Source organism: Schistocerca gregaria, chromosome 4 (genome assembly GCF_023897955.1).
Source record: "Schistocerca gregaria isolate iqSchGreg1 chromosome 4, iqSchGreg1.2, whole genome shotgun sequence".
Classification (NCBI taxonomy): Eukaryota; Metazoa; Arthropoda; class Insecta; order Orthoptera; family Acrididae; genus Schistocerca; species Schistocerca gregaria.
In genome coordinates, this window is record NC_064923.1 from 198,961,619 (window position 1) to 198,980,108 (window position 18,490).

The 18,490-nt window shown below is 42.4% G+C and overlaps 1 pseudogene; it reads right to left on the bottom strand.

The window, feature by feature from the left end:
• Nucleotides 1-553: 553 nt before the first annotated feature.
• LOC126267653 (uncharacterized) overlaps nucleotides 554-18,490 on the bottom strand; it is a 52,094-nt pseudogene continuing 34,157 nt past the window's right edge.

Sequence of the window (18,490 nt, forward strand, 5' to 3'; positions counted from 1 at the left end):
CAGAATGAATTCCAACAGATTAACTAAACAAATCTTTGACTTCTTCCGTAACCGAAAAACGAAGCCGAACTGGTTTAAAGAAACTGAGAAAGACCTAGTGGAATTAAAGATTTCAGTAAATTCACTTATTGATCGAACTGCTAAATTAATTACTAAAGATGAAAATATAAGGTTCGAAGACAAATCCACACAAAAGTCCAAACCCTTCATCTCGGAAGAATAAAGGAGAAGAAGATCAGAAAGAATGAAGAAATACTGGGCCCTAAAAAAAAGAACAACGCACAAAGAAATGATTGATCCAGCATACCCCAAAGAGGGTGAAACGAAAGAAGAAGAAGAAGAAAAATGTGTGAGATGATGGATGCAACCTGCCATTGGGACACAGTTTAGTTGGTATCTTATGTATGAGATGGCGACAAGGAGCAAAACCAGATTACTGTTGTGTCTTTGTTCATCTCTCTCATAAACATGAGAATGTGACATTGTAGATCTTGTGCACTCACTTGTTAACCTAGAGAAACTTGAAGAGATGTGAATTCTGCACCACAATGAACTAGCCTATAGGAGAGACATTACATGTAAATCATAAAGTGATGAATAGTAGGAATGAATTACAAGATAATAGTCACACATAATAATACCTCTTAAAGCTGAAGCTATATTCACTTTTGCATTTAAATACTCATTGTTTAGGCCAGAATTCAGGAGACTGTTATATATGCAGGATTCCTCTATGTCATTGTATATGTAACCATAAGCACAGGTACAGTCATAAGTGCCTGGCAGGTTTAGGCATTCTTCAGTATCATTCTTACAATTGTGTGTACCCTCCAAACATTCATCAATATCTGTAACAAATAATAATATACTGGTATATGGAAGTTGAACAATATTTCTACAGAAAACATTAACATTATTGATGAACTGCTCCTCTCTTTTCTCAGTATTTATCACACATATACATAGTATTTTCTTTTTCTTGCTACTATCCTAGATAATTTCACAGTGTATATAATAGAATGGGTTACTAGAGAGTACTTAATTATTTTTAAGCCAGAATCAAGTTTAATTGTTAATACTGATGGTAATTTTTTCAATGATGAAGTACAGTATGTTATAATGCTAACAGTTTGGAAGCTCTCATTCTTACAACAAGTAGAATACTGTACAGTGAGTGAACAAATATAAGACACAGACAAATTTTAAACCTATTATTTTAAATAGGAAGATTGATTCTATCTGTAGCCTAAAAGTAATGCTGTATGTATCATTCATTTATTTACATTGTCTTCTGTAGATGGTACCACGAAACGAGAACCTGTTTATTATGATGTAGGATGAAAGAAGTGCTAAAAAATTAGGAGAAACCAGTTATAAATAGTGTGAGTATGATGCATTATGTATGTTATCACAGATTAAGTTACAACCCTATTTTCACTCAGTAAAACCAATGTGATAAAATTAATATTCTACTACCAACAAAAGATGACCAACATCTATTTACTATAACTGATACAACAGCAGCTCCTATATTTTGTCTTAAAGTAACACCTTTCCATCTAATTTTTCTTGTTAAGCTTAGCTGGCACAAGTGCAAAGAGTATTGAATAATGTAATGATAGTATATTATTAATAGTGTGGCAGATTGTATTTTAATGACGTATTTGTCCATGCAGACTGTGAGGCTCCATTTGAAGACAATGGTGTTTGTCTTTGTTTAATCAAAAGGGTTAGACAAAAATATGGAAACACCATGAGAAATGCAGGTTTGAACATAAATGCAGATGTGCAGGTTATGCTGCTGTACGTGGTCATGAATAGTACTGTGCAATATTCTCAGCAAGCTGCATATGTCAGTCATGGTCAGAACAGTGTTCTGTGCAGCTATGTCAGAGTTAAGTGAATGTGTACAGGCTAAACTGTTGGTGCTTGTATAGCGGGTGCTTCTTTAACCAAGGAAGTTGAAGTGTTTAGTGTTTCAAGAGGCACCTTATTGAAGATTTACACCACATACAGTGAAAAGGGAGAAACATCTTCCACTAAGTAACAAAGCAGACAAAAGTGTGTGTTGCATGTGCATGACAGACAGCTTTTGAAGAGGATTTTGAAAAAAAAAAAAAAAAAAAAAAGGAGGATGACATGCACAAAAGTCACTGCAGAACTGAATGTTGCACTTGTGAGCTCTGCCAGCACCAAAACAACATGAAGGGAGTTCCATAAGCAGGAAACTGCAGGGTGAGCTGGAATATCATTACCACTCATCAATGAGGCAAATGCTTGTAACACCAAAATGTGGTGCTGAAGCCATATAACTTTGAGTGTTGAGCAATAGAAGAAACAATGTCAGATGAGCCTTGTTTCACACTGTGTCCAACTTCTCACTGAGCTTATGTGCCAAGAATAAAACACTGTGGGGGTTGCACAATAATTTTGGCAGTCTTATTATCATGCTATTACTTGGACCCCATGGTTATTTTGCTAGTGCACATTACTAGCAAGGATTATGAGACCATATGGCTTATCATGAATGTCCATGCATTCTAAGACCTGTTCACACAGCTCACATAATCCAGGACTCATTTTGTGAGCACAAGGATGAATTGTCATATCTCCCCTGGCTACCATGGGCATCAGTATTGAGCCTTTGTGGTCTACTTTGGAGAAAAGTGTTCATGATCTTTGTATCCTGAACATGCCGCTATTTTACTGAAGAATGGTATAAAATTCTCTTGAAAACCCTACTGGAATTGTATTTGTCTATTCCAAGATGACGAAGCTGTTCTGAATGCCAAAGTTTTTCCTACAACATATTAAGTACTGGTATGTTAATGTGTGGTGTTGTGGTCCACCACTCATATATCTTGGCTCATTGCACATCTTTGAAGGATCTCCTTCTTGATTGGATCTACAGACAGTTACAAATGAAATTGTGCGAGAACTAAGCAAGATGCAAAAATCCTACTAGCATTTTCAACAACTTTTTAGTCTCTTTAATGTACAAATTATAAAATAATATAATGTAATATAATTTGGAAACAAAAGACATTAGAATGGTGCATGAACATGTATTTCAGACTAAAATTTTTGAGCCAGAATTATTGCATTCTTTTTCTCGGTAAGTGATACATTTTTACCCACATGGTTACATGGAAAATCTACTAACCAATGCATATGCCAAATCTGGAACTCCAGACAAACCCAGGCTGACTACATTGGCAAGAAAGATTCCAGTGATTAAGTCTCAGTTCATCTAGGTCAGTGTTGAGTTCAAAAGGCAGCAAGCACTCCTTAGAGCCCTCTGGTGCTTCCTCCCAGCAAGGGTTTCCTTCAGCATCTTGCCAGCACTCCTCTATTGCTGACACATGCTTTAGCCGTGGGCAACAGGGATCTGTTACAAGCATTTTTAAGTTGGCACTGTATCCATTTGTTCAACACCTTTCATAAATCACATCAAGATTGAGATCTCAGGTACATGGAATAACAGAAGTTTTAATATTCTTCTCTGGTTATTACACAGTCACAACAGAAGGTATACATTAACAAAGTAAAACAGCTGCTCAAAACTAATCTCTTTATTGTGTTAACTATTAACTGACACTAAACATCTACATTCTTTTTGTGGCATAAAATTGGATGGTAACTAAAACTCCTTTGTTGTGGGTAGAGTAGCAATTGTACCATGCTCTTCTCCTAGTGGCCAGTATTACAAACTATTCTGAATAAATTGATCCACTGTTACCCTTGTGAAAATGTTAGTTGGATAGCACATTATCATAAATGCTATTTTAGGTATTCACTAATATTGTGTTTGCAGACATGACAGCAGAGCTGTAAAAGATAGACCCCCTGCATATGGTGCAGGCACAAAGACGAGGAGGGGTGTATTTGCAAACATTGAGTGAAAAAAAGCAAGAAAAAGGTCGTCTGAAAATTAATCTGGAGAGGTATAGAGGTGAAAAAAAATATTTTTACTTTTGTAAAACATGCTCCCTCCACATCTGTAATATATTTAACAAAATTCCTATTACCTCTATATGTGATGAATAATACTTTATTGATGACTAATTTTGCTAGTTATCATTTCCAAGTACAAATAAAAATCCATAACATGTTCAATGACAGAACTGCTGCTATTTCACTACTTCTCAAAGGTCAGTGAGTACATGCTAAAACAAGTATGTTATTTAACTGAAAGCTTCTACTTTTATCAGATTTCTACTGATTAAGGACTGGGGTGACACACAAAGGTGTAGAGAGCAAGCAAAAAAAGAGGAATATGTTATGTATTTGCCTCTCCAGCCAGTATGTTTGCTGCTTCCATGTTTCGGTTCATACGATCTGTTGTGTAAGGAAATAACAAGTTAAGAAAGTGCTTCCTTTGGATGATATGAAGGGAACTTTTGAGTCATTTTGCCTGTGTATCACAGAACAAGTTGAAACTCAATGCAAACAAATGTATGCTTTGCCATTGGCCATGAACTGCATACTCAATCATCTGATGTCAAAGAGCTTGGGAACTATGCCTTACTTGATTTATAAGATATTTTGTTGTTGTTGTGAATGAAACTCTAACACAGGTTAAAGCATTGAGAGTCTTAAGTTTCTCTACTAATGACTGTGTTAAATGTTTAACCCAATTACTTCTTATATAAAATTTCACTGGGCAGTCATTTCTGCAGGGCCTGCCAGTCATACCCATATGGACATGTCTTTCATACGCACATGATGATTAGTGTAGAATGAATTGCAGAGATGTAGTATTACAAGGGGCAGCGGAGATCATCTTGGTACAGCTATAGTTTAAAACCACATACTGTGTATTTACAATAACGTTGAGAAACTGTTAGTTTTTTTCTTAAGTTCTGTTAAATAGGTATTGTTTATCAAATACTGCTAACTTAATTTTTAGATGACGAGGTGGGAACATCCACAGCAATATTATTTTCTGATGTACAAGTGGAATATCTGTGACTTAACCACAGACTTTAGTGCATTATTATCTTCCAAGCAGAACAGAAGTGTGCATATTATTGTGTAAATATTCATGCAGTAAACATTATTATCATTCTGTACCATGTCATACCTAAATTATATTGTATCTGCACCACACTACTTCCACATTGGTGACCTGCAACAACCAAGAATTATGCCAGATATGTACTCAACTAAATGTTACACTTCGACAATGTGATCCATGTATAACTGTCCATGTTCCAAAATTTGCACAACACACCAACATTTCCCATTCTTAACAGTGCAGTGTTTCTCCATTAACTCTTTGACCACTTGCTGTGATCAGTTCCACAAGTAATGTGCTTCAATACCATGGTTCAACTTCTGACAATAATCCCAAACCATTGAAAGCAACAAAACTTCTACTTTGGGACCTTGTTGGCATTCCCATTTTGCACAAACACTATGCAACTGATGAACTGCAACATTCCAGCTGCCCAGATTCATTTTCTTTCACCATTGATACTGTTTCTTCTGCACCAAACACAAATTAATTCAACCTGCCTTTGCAACTGCTGTCTGTATGGATTTTGAACATTTGTCCCTCATCATAGACAGATCAGGAACATATTCAATTTTGCCTGGACCAACTTTAAGCTTGGTCCATGATTGTCAAAAGCTTGTTTGTAATGATTGACATAACAAAGAAACAGTTACTTCAAGAATATTCCATGGAACATTGACAACATGTTGATATTGTTGATAACAATGCTGGCAGCCATCTGCCACAGCATCAGCCTCAACATGCTTCTGACTCTGATGTCACTGGCTCTGGGTAGACCTATAACTTTAATGCAACATCAACAAAGTTCCACTTTGTCATCACCCACATCGCACCTCGGCCTGCACAGAATCCCAATATGCATGCTGCACCCTTGCCTGCACAGATCATTGTCGACTGTGTTGCACCCATCTATCTGCAGCTTGTGACTGACTATACCTTTCACCCAGCAACCTTAATTCATGCCTTACCTCACCCACATGGGATCAGTTTGGTGTCACTGCAGGTGACTGTTGCCTGTCTTATAACTACTTGATGATGCCCACAACAAATTCATCTAGTTCAGAATACTGTTCTACTTTTCTAAATGCTCCACATGGCACGAATATTCTCTCACTCCAAGGACAATGACTGCTACCAGCTTCAATTTTAAGATTGTGCACATAAACACAATCTCCTTGCTGACTTGGACTCTGACAAGTGTTCCATGCAGCTTCTATCTCCACTGGTCCCAATTGCAAGAACCTTGTTTTCAGCAGTGCTGCTTGCCTCCTTCCCTCCTGTGAACCACCTTTTGGCAGAAATAAGTTTTGACATCAACCATCTACAATATATGGCTCATTGACAAAAGATAAACCTATGACACTGCAGCTGCATGAGGCTACCAGCTTGTTGATCACAGTGTAGGGATCAAAATGGTTCAAATGGCTCTGACCAGTATGGGACTTAACTTCTGAGGTCATCAGTCCCCTAGAACTTAGAACTACTTAAACCTAACTAATCTAAGGACATGACACACATCCATGCCCGAGGCAGGATTCAAACCTGCAACCATAGCAGTCGCGCGGTTCCATACTGATGCACCTAGAACTGCTCGGCCACCCTGGCCGGCCAGTGTAGGGATCCATAACATGGACACTAAAACCGCTTACTGTCTCACCACCTCACATGGACATTCTACTTATGGACATCATACAGTCAGCCTAGCGATGGACTTCTTATGCAAATTCTACGCCTCAGTACTCATACAACATGTCATGCTCCTGTACTTTGAGACAGGCCACAGCATTCCAGGACCTTTTACCCTGGCATCTCTTTCCCTACCTGGTACAATAATCGTTCAAGACAAACAAGAGGAAGAGAATCGTACATCCATCAACTAATTCAAGCATTGTGGCTCCTCAGCTCACGAGTCCCTAGTGGTTCACCAATGCTATGTCAACTGTCATGCATCACTGTACACACTTTGCATGAAGAACACATTGCTCCTGCGAGTAATAACGACATATCTGCTGCCACTGTCCTGGTGCACGAGCAACTCATGGCCTTGGCACACAACTGCCATGACAATGACAGTGGAAGTGCATGTGAGGCATCAGATCCACCAACCAGCCATGCCCAACTGTCATCTCATTCTGCCCACTTCCCCCTCTGCCCAGCACCCCACTATCACTGACCTGTGACACACAGTTAAGCACACACATTCGTACACCATGTCACGCCCCACCATCTGGCTATGCTATCCCTACTATCATCAGGCATGCCTCTCCAGCTGAACAGCACACTGTCGCCATGTCTCTTCTACATGACCCACAGCAGTACAGGACAGTTTTGTTGTCCATTGCCAATCTTCACATGACAACACTTACCCCACCAGTTATGTTCACTAGGTTCCACATTTGACTACCACATTCTGACAATGCTCTATGATGCGACAACACTCACAGGTACCAAATGCTATATGGTGCCTTTTCCACAACTTCCAACTGTACAGTTCGTCTTCAACCACCACTGACAGTTACAATGGCTCTTCCCGACATTGGTTCAACACAACAACGCTGGACTCTCCGATTGAATCTGTGTCTAACCACTTCAACCACGATCCAAAACACATTGGTACCCTGCAATTCTGCCTCCCCACAGCCCCCATTCTGTCATGTATGGTCTCTGCACGACAACTCCCATTGAAGTTCGATTCAGCAGATAAATCACCAGCTCATGTCAACTGCACTTGCTCCCCAACATATGCCACTCTTTTCATCAGATCAAAGTCTCTCTGGCAATCGTAGCCTCCATATGCCGACATCCTCGCCACCAACATCCCACCCCGTTCCTTCAATTGTACCATTGGCGACCTGTGTGGAGACACCAGATGCTTCCCACACCAGCTACAGCTATATGAATTGTTCAGCGCTCATACCACACCCACAGCAACAGCCGCTTCGAAAAATGGTCATGACTCGTGAAAGTGCCAGTCTTGGCACAACTGGTTGCATGCATCTGCATAACGTCACTTTGAAAATAGGTCCAGTTGTGCCTAGAAGAAGTGCCAGCCATGGCACGATTGGTCATTCATATTAGTACCCACCATTGAGGCAAACACTAATTGCACTCTTGACTTTCCTTCAGCTCTCTGAACTGTGGGGGAAGGGGGGGGGGGGGGGGGGAGGAAGAGGCTCTGTGAGGACGTCCTCTGTGATACGCATTGCTGACGTACCATAAGTGAAACTCTGTGTCTTTACCATGGACTTGAGTGCTTTCTTAGCTTCCATCCAGAACAGACGTGTACTTTTTACTGAGTAAATGTTCATGCAATAAAGTATTATTATTGTCCCATACCATGTCACACCTTAGCTGTATTGTACCCACTCTGTACAACTTCCACAATCACATCTGTATGCATCAAAGTGTACCAGTCACCCACATGCTGTAAAAATAGAGCTAAGATTGTTACGTGTGAAACGGTTAAAAAAAGCCTCGAAATCTTGCATTTGGATAATAATTTGTGGAAAGAATGGGTAGTGAAAAATGCTTTCGCTTCTCTTTTGACTGAACAGAGATTTCCAGTCTACTATTTTTTGTCTTTTCTTGGACTTCACCCGCGATTCGGTGTCATCTCGTAGCACCGGTTGTACTGCTGGGGGTCTGCGTCATCCCAATACAATATTCCGACGTGGCAAAAAAAAAAAAAAAAAAAAAAAAAAAAAAAAAAAAAAAAAAAAAAAAGAGAGAGAGAGAGAGAGAGAGAGAGAGAGAGAGAGAGAGAGAGAGAGAGAAATGGTTCAAATGGCTCTGAGCACTATTGGCACTATTGGACTTAACTTCTAAGGTCATCAGTCCCCTAGAACTTAGAACTACTTAAACCTAACTAACCTAAGGACGTCATACACATCCATGCCCAAGGCAGGATTCGAACCTGCGACCGTAGCGGTCGCGCGGTTCCAGACTGTAGCGCCTAGAACCGCTCGGCCACCCCGGCCGGCCCGACGTGGTAACTCGGCGTCTTCATCAGCTGTTTGCTGTGACAGGTGAACAATCTGGCTGTGTCCCATATTTATGACTGGGTGGTGTCTTGCATTCCCTACGCCGTCTGCGCCTACTGCGACCGTTTCTGGCGGTGCTATTTGTCTTTCGGCGTTTCGTCTTCCGTCCGGGCCCGTTTCCGCTGTTTTCCCCTGTCGCGGAATCTCTCGCGGCGGTGGCTGCCGTCTGGAATTCTGTACTGTGTCTGCTCCCAGGCTGTGTGGTGCCTGGGGATTCGGATGGTTGATGTTGTTCCCTCTCTTGCCCATGAGCGCTACAGTTTTCCCCCGAGGAGATAGTTGCTGCCTGGTGCTGCATAAGAAATTCGATCCCCTTTGATTTGTCCCCTGGTCGGCTGAGGTTCGCAACCGGAGAAGCTAACTTTTTTCCGTTGTTTCATTTTCACTTAGCCTACCATTACGGCAATTATTTACCTGTACATGTTGAAAGTATACTTTGCACCTCAGTCATAGGAATGATGATTCACCGCCGCAATGGGGAGTATTTGTTCACCAGTTCTTGGATGTAACATTTCTGGACAAATGGATCTGCAGAGACGGTAAAACGTCGTGGCCACCACGTTCATCTGACATACGAGCTCTTAACTCTTTTTAGCAGCTACGTTGAGGATAAAGCATACAGTTCAACAGTTACTGATATGCTGAGTCTTACAGTATGAATACAACAAGCTGTAGAGATGGTGTAGTGGATAAATACGATATCGCAGTGTCTGTGTTATTCTGAATTACGATGTAATGTTCCTTTGGGCATGCATGCACGTCGTAAATAACGCTGCATCATAATTCGGAATAACTAAGGCACTTCAATATAAAATTGAACATTGCCTAGACGTTCCACGGCCAACAAACTTGCAACAAACTGCGCAGACGTATCTAGCATAGTTCCTTATAAATAAATTTTTGTAGTCAGAGAAAGAATTATGCCCAGCTTGTATATCGGCTGTGGCAGGTAGGGCACCGCGGAGCCGATCCTCCTGGATACACAAAACGGGTTAGAACACTGTTGCAGAAACAACGAAACGAACATGCAAATTTTAAACAGGCACAAAATCCCCAAAGATTGGCGTTCTTTTACAGAAGCTCGAAATTTAGCGCGGACTTCAATGCTAGATGCCTATAACAGTTTCCACAACGAAACTTTGTCTCGAAACCTGGTAGAAAATCCAAAGAGAGTCTGGTCGTATGTGAAGTATGTTAGCGGCAAGAAACAATCAATGCCTTCTCTGCGCGTTAACAATGGAGATACTATTGAAGACAGAGTTGGCAAAGCAGAGATACCAAACACAGCCTTCCGAAATGTCTTCACAAAAGAAGACGAAGTGAATATTCCAGAATTCGAATAGAGGACAGCTGCCAACATGAGTAACGTAAAAGTAAATATCCTCGGAGTAGGAATCAACACAAATCACTTAATAAAAGCAAGTCTTCTGGTCCAGACTGTACACAAATTAGGTTGATACATTAGCTCCATACTTAACAATCATATACAACCGTTCGCTCGACGAAAGATCCGTACTCAAGGACTGGAAAGTTGCACAGGTCACACCAAATTTCAAGAAAGGTAGTAGGAGTAATCCACTGAATTACAGGCCCATATCGTTAACGTCGATATGTAGCAGGATTTTGGAACATATATTGTGTTCGAACATTATGAATTACTTCGAAGAAAACAGTGTATTGGCACACAGTCAACATGGGTTTAGAAAACATCGTTCCTGTGAAACACGACTAGCTCTTTATTCACATGAAGTGCTGAGTGCTATTGACAAGGGGTTTCAGATCGATTCCGTATTTCTGGATCTTCGGAAGGCTTTTGACACTGTACCACACAAGCGGCTCGTATTGAAATTGCGTGCTTATGGAATATCGTCTCAGTTATATGACTGGACTTGTGATTTTCTGTCAGGGAGGTCACAGTTCATAGTAATTGACGGAAAGTCATCGAGTAAACCAGTAGTGATTTCTGGCGTTCCCTTCGCTGTTCCTTATCTATATAAACGATTTGGGAGACAATCTGAGCAGCCTTCGTCGGTTGTTTGCAGATGACGCTGTCGTTTATCGACTAATGAAGTCATCAGAAGATTAGAACAAACTGCACAACTATTTCGAAGAAATATCGGAGTGGTACGAGAAGTGGCAGTTGACCCTAAATAACGAAAAGTGTGAAGTCATCCACATGAGTGTTAAAAGGAACTCGTTACACTTCGGTTACACCATAAATCAGTCTGATCTAAAAGCCGCAAATTCAACTAAATACCAAGGTATTACAATTACGAACAATTTAAACTGGAAGGAACGCAAAGAAAATGTTGTGGGGAAGGCTAATCAAAGATTGCGTTTTATTGGCAGGACACTTTAGAAAATGTAACAGACCTACTAAGGGGACTGCCTACACTACGCTTGTCCGTCCTCTTTTTAGAATACTGCTGAGCGGTGTGGGACCCTTAAACAGGTACGACTGACGGAATACATCGAAAAAGTTCAAAGAAAGGCAGCACGTTTTGTATTATCGCGAAATATGGGAGAGAGTGTCACAGAAATGATACAGGATTTAGGCTGGAAACCATTAAAAAAAAGGTGTTTTTCGTTGCGACGCAATATTCTCACGAAATTCCAATCACCAACTTTCTTCTCCGAATGCGAAAATATTTTGTTGCCACCGACCTACACAGGGAGGAACTATCACCACGATAAAATAAGGGAAATTAGATCTCGAATGGAAAGATATTCTTACCGCCCGCTAACGAGATTGGAATAATACGGAACTGTGAAAGTGATTCAAATGGTTCAAATGGCTCTGAGCACTATGGGACTTAACTACTCTGGTCATCAGTCTCCTAGAACTTAGAACTACTTAAACCTAACTAACCTAAGGACATCACACACATCCATGCCCGAGGCAGGATTCGAACCTGCGACCGTAGCAGGCGCGCGGTTCCGGACTGCGCGCCTGGAACCGCTAGACCACCGCGGCCGGCTGAAAGTGATTCGATGGACCCTCTGCCAGTCACGAGTTGCAGAGTATAGATGTAGATGGGTCTGACCCAACTGAGCTCCCCTTAAGTGGTGCTATTCCCATCTACCCCAATGGAGATCCCTACGGCACAGTGTTCAGAAATCATAGGCAGAAGCATCAGAGACAGTGAAAGTTTGAGGCAGTCTTTGAGGTATTCTCAGATAGTCTAATGGTTAAAGGAACTGTTTGGATAGGCAGGAACTCCAGGTTCGAATTCTGGTATGACACATGTTGTAAAATTGTCTCCACGATTTCCTCATAAAGTTAATAGCGCTGCTGGCCTTCCTCGGCGAGAGAGCCTGTATAGGGAGAGAGTGGCCAACAGGACCAACGACCATTTTTCTGCCAAACTGCGGGCGGAACTTTTGAATGGCCAGTATTGGAGTACACACTCACCGAATCAAAAGCACAAGACAATATGGCGAAATAATTCGTTAAATGCCTTTCTTTACAGCTATAATATACTCATAGTAGCTTACTACGTACCGCACAGGAAAATTTGATACAGTGGCTGTAAAAATTATTCGTTACTTGCATTTATCTCCTTTAAAGTTCGTTTACTAGACATATTGCAATGAAAGTAACGTAAATAAAAAAATATAGTGTATAGCATTTGTTTTGTATCGGAAGTGCATGACGCTCAAGATTTAACGTAACTGTATTACGTCAGATGAATGAAAGTCGTAAGCAGTTGTTTACTTGTGACATGCGAAAGGTGTGAGACGTATTAGTACTTCTTGTCACGTCTTCAAACTTTTCGCATGTCACAAGTAAACAACTGCTTACGACTTTCTTTCACACAGACACACATTATATATACTGAATACCTCTCGTAGATACCAAACGAAAAAGAATACAAAAAACAGGTAATGTTAAATATACACTACTGTAATAACGACCAAATATAACAAGAAAACTACCGTGTCCCTTCTACCCACAGTAAGCAGGCCTATTAAAAACTGTCTTCAAGAGTACCTACAATTATTTACTACGAATAATGTTTCAGCAACCACGACAACTGCAGAAAACGTGCTTACAACTTGCCTGCGTCAACAGTCAGTCAATAAAACTGAAACCAAAATGATGCCTACTGTTCTGATTCGGAACGAAATAAAGTTTGACGCTATAAAGTCGAATGAGCATGGCACAACAATTACAGGAACTTTCTGTTTCCAGCAAGGACTGTCAGATATTGGCTTCAGAAAAGCTTGTGATGCTACCAGTATGCACGAACTGTTAAAGAAATAAGAGCTTAAAAATGCAGTAAATTGTAATAGGCCTACCTACTTGAAACATGTAGGCCTACAGACTTCATCACAAAACGCTTTCTTTATTTCAACTCGTATTTAAGATCGCAAACGCTAATTACGCACTGAACAAGATATACAACTAAATCGAACGTGCATGCACAACGCATAAGTTTCTCAGTAATTCATATACTTTTCGATCGTTTCCAAAAGTCCTCTGAACTTCAATTAAACTCAAAAGCACGGCGAACATAGGAAGCGCGAGAGACGTTTGGCAGAAAATGGCGCCAAAGCTAATCAACCAATCACGGGCAACTTCAGCTATGGCCACTCTCTCCCTATACAGGCTCTCTATCCTCGGCTGCCCGCTACCTGGACAGAAGGAGTAGAGGGCGCAGGCGAACGGCTGGGTGTCGTTCGCCCTGACGTCGCTCCGGCCGTCTGGCTGCAGACAGGAGGCCCAGTCGTCGCAGGACTCCCCCAGCGCCGCCAGCTCGGCGCGGCCCCGGAGCGTGTGCCAGCACAGGAATAGGCTCGCGCTGGTCTGCAGCACACAGTCACAGCCAACAAGTAGTCTGGCCCACCCTACAAGTGCCGACGCTGTTGACATGTAAAGCTCATAAATTAAGGATAACTGCAGAATGTGGTGCCACACAACGTGGCACTACACAAAACTGGCACTAATAGCGTAGGAATATAAAGAACACACACGACACATATCTGTAAGTCCACATTATTGGTGATAAGAAAACTGTCCCGAAACACATGTGCTACAAAACTGCATCGTTTCCTGCGCATGTACCCCAATGTCAATATGGGATATGATCGCCATGCACACGTACACAGGCCGCACAAGGGGGTGGCATACTCTGGATCAGGTGGTCGAGCAGCTGCTGGGGTATAGCCTCCCATTCTTGCGCCAGTGCTTGTCGGAGCTCCTGAAGTGTAGTAGGTGTTTGAAGATGCAGCGATGCGTCGACCGAGAGCATCCCAGACGTGCTCGATGGGGTTTAGGTCTGGAGAACAGGCAGGCCACTCCATTCGCCTGATATCTTCTGTTACAAGGTACTCCTCCACGATGGCAGCTCGGTGGAGCCGTGCGTTGTCGTCCATCAGGAGTAAGGTGGGACCAACTGCACCAATGAAAAGGCGGACATACTGCTGCAAAATGACGTCCCGATACACCTGACCTGTCAAAGACATGCAGGGGTGTACGTGCACCAGTTATAATCCGACCACACATCATCAAACCACGACCTCCATACAGTTCCCTTTCAAGGACATTAAGGGTTTGGTATCTGGTTCCTGGTTCACACCAGATGAAAATCCCGGCGAGAATGACAGTTCAGACTATAACTGGACTCGACTGTGAACATAACCTGGGACCACTTCAAGTATGAAGTGAGTCGAAGTGGAGACGTGACGGAATGATGGAAAGGAAAAATCGTGTTTGTGCGTGCCCATGACCACACTGTAAATTGAGCGAGTGACTACTGGAACGCATTGTCAGTTACATTCGGTTTCAAACCAGGCAGGAATTTCTGCTTTGCCGGCAGTGATGGCCGAGCGGCTCTAGGCGCTACAGTCTGGAACCGCGCGACCGCTACGGTCGCAGGTTCGAATCCTGCCTCGGGCATGGATGTGTGGCTGCCCTTAGGTAAGTTAGGTTTAAGTAGTTCTAAGTTCTAGGGGACTCATGACCTCAGATGTTGAGTTCCGTAGTGCTCAGAGCCATTTGAACCATATGAATTTCTGCTTTCATTAAAGGTACGTCCACTCGACCTGAAAATCGAATATTGCTAAGGGAACTACGTGCCATGGGCATTTGTGTTCAGGCGCCTCTCAGAAAGCCATTGGCCACTGTACACATAAAACTGCATCTCTGCGCATGAAGGGCGCTAATGAAACCACCCCTTTCCTGGGAGAGTTGATTTCCACACATTTCGTGGTTGAAAATGACAGTTCTCAGTGCAATGAGCAGTAGGGCGACGTTGTTGAGAACCTTTAACACTGCTGACAACTCGGACGTATCAATCTACCTCCAAGGATACTCTGGGCCAGCAGCACTATTGACTGTTGACGCACAATTTCGGAGAGTAGCTCCAGTGTACAGGATAGAACCTATAGGCACCGTTCAACGCCACTCGACGAAACTTGAACGTGAGCAATGCCGCTTGCTCCAAAAAGTGCGCGCTTATGGTCTATCCGATGACATAAGCGGTTGGATAGAAAGTTTTCTAGCAGACAGGGAGCAGTATGTCATCCTGAATGGGGTGATTTCAACAGAAGCAAGCACAACTTCAGGTGTGTCCCAGGGCAGCATAATAGGCCCACTGCGTTTTACGATTTACATAAACGATCTGGTTGATGATATCGACAGCTCCATTAGACTGTTTGCCGATGATGCTGTAGTCTACAGGAAATTAGTATCACACGACAGTTGTGAACGAATCTATCAGGATTTGCAGAAAATAACTGCGTGGTGTAATGACTGGCAGTTATCTGTATATTAGTAAGTGCAACCTACTGCGTATAACAAGACGAAAATCCCCATTAATGTACGAGTACAAAATAAATGCCCAGTCTTTGGAAGTGGTAACATCCGTCAAGTATCTGAGAGTGACTATTCGAAATGATCTCAAATGGAATGATCAGATTACACAAGTAATTTTAATTATATAAAAAACACAAGTACTAAAATTCTGAAATTGTCCAGTTTGTAGTAGCAAACGACCCGCTATAGTTACCAAGTTGGTGGATCATTCTCTAATCTCAATAAATAAATAAATAGGCACCAAAACAAGAATTGAAATGTGGGAACCAGGGGGGGTGATGCCCTTCCCATCGTGTGACACGTGCACGGTGCGTTGGACAGAATTTTGGCGAAACTTGGTGCCAGTGTGACATCACTGACCTACCTTCAACATCACATGAACTTCTGAGCACTTGCATTTCTTAGCGTGCCTGAACTGTCCCGAAGCTCGAGAATGACGGCGCAGGGCGCCTCGCTTTTGTATTATTACTGAGGAAAGTTGTAGGCACCTTAGACAAATTTCAAACTTCTGCGTCGCAATGCGAGACAATAACGAAAATAACGCTTTAATTGTGTTGCGCTGTGTAGACTCAAATATATAATGCCTTCGCCCCCCGCGTTTGTACTTATAACCGACGAAAATAATCTATTTTTAAGTTTTGTTTATGCCACTGCAAGTTTCATTGTGACGCACCAGGCGACAAGGTGGTAGCAGTTTGCAAAATGGCGACTAATCAACAGAAAGCAGTTAGTGTGTTGCAATATGTCACTACCATGGAGCGTGCGTTACGAAGATAGTACAGCATACAGGCGTTAGGCCACCAACGTACCGGGTGATCAAAAAGTCAGTATACATTTGAAAACTGAATAAATCACGGAATAATGTAGATAGAGAGGTACAAATTGACACACATGCTTGGAATGATATGGAGTTTTATTTGAACCAAAAAAATACACAAGTTCAAAAAATGTCCGACATGTGGCGCTTCATTCTGCTACAATTAGCATAACGAAGTAAGACAAAGAAAAGATGACGTTCTTTACAGGAAATGCTCAATATGTCCACCATCATTTCTCAACAATAGCTCTAGTCGAGGAATAATGTTGTGAACAGCATTGTAAAACATGTGCGGAGTTATGGTGAGGCATTGGCGTCGGGTGTTGTCTTTCAGCATCCCTACAGATGTCGGTCGATCACGATACACTTGCAACTTCAGGTAACCCCAAAGCCAATAATCGCACGGACTGAGGTCTGGGGACCTGGGAGGCCAAGCATGACGAAAGTGGCGGCAGAGCACACGATCATCACCAAACGACGCGGGCAAGAGATCTTTCACGCGTCTAGCAATATGGGGTGGAGCGCCATCCTGCATAAACATCGTACGTTCCAGCAGGTGTTTATCAGCCAGGTTGGGGATGATGCGATTCTGTAACATATCGGCGAACCTCTCACCCGTCACGGTAGCAGTTACAAAACCAGAATCACGCATTTCCTCGAAGAAAAAAAGGCCCGATAACGGTAGATGTGGTAAATCCAACCCACACCGTGACTTTTTCATCGTGCGATGGAATTTCTACGACAGTTCTAGGATTTTCGGTAGCCCAAATTCTGTAGTTCTGAGCGTTGACAGATCCTCGGAGCGTGAATGAGCGTTGTCGGTCTACAACACGTTACTCAACCAATCGTCATCTTCCGCCATCTTTTGAAACGCCCACACCGCAAATGCCCTCCGCTTCACTAAATCGCCAGGTAACAGTTCAGGATGCCGATGGATTTTGTACGGAGAGCATCGGAGGGTACGCCAAAGTGCCAACCAAGCAGTAGTGTATGGAATGCCGGTACGACGTGCGAGTGCACGAGCGCTGACTTCCCCGTGCGTAGACGAACCCGCTACAGTCTCCATTTCTTCCTGGACTATCTCAGCACCATTACGCCTTGTACTCGGTCGGCAACTACGGGTCTATCGTCTAAACAACCCGTGGCTTCGAACTTCGAAATCATTCCTGCCACAGCTGCATTTGTCGACGGACCTTTACCCGTTCGAATCCCCTTCCTACAGCGATAGGATCGTAACGCTAAACTAGCACATTCCCCATTCTGATAATACAGCTTCACTAAAAGCGCCTTCTGGCCCATTTGATTCTCTCTCTCATTACAGCTCCTTTTATACACGATTATCATGCGCAGTCACTGACGTTTTGCTGTCCAGCGCCATCTGTCGGACATTTTGAAAAACTTTTTTTTTGGTCTAATAAAACCCCATGTCATTCCAAGCATGTGTGTCAATTTTTACCTCTCTATCTAGATTATTCCGTGGTTTATTCAGTTTTCAAATTTATACTGACTTTTTGATCACCCGGTACTTTGGTGGGCTAACGCCTGTATGCTGTACTATCTTCGGAACGCACTCTCCATGGTAGTGACATATTGCAACACACTAACTGCTTTCTGTTAATTAGTCGCCATTTTGCAAACTGCTACCATCTTGTCGCCTGGTGCGTCACAATGAAACTTGCAGTGGCATAAACAAAACTTAAAAATTGATTATTTTCATCGGTTATACGTACAAACACGGGGGGGGGGGGGGGCAAGGCATTATATATTTGAGTCTACACCGTTCAGGACAGTTCAAGGAC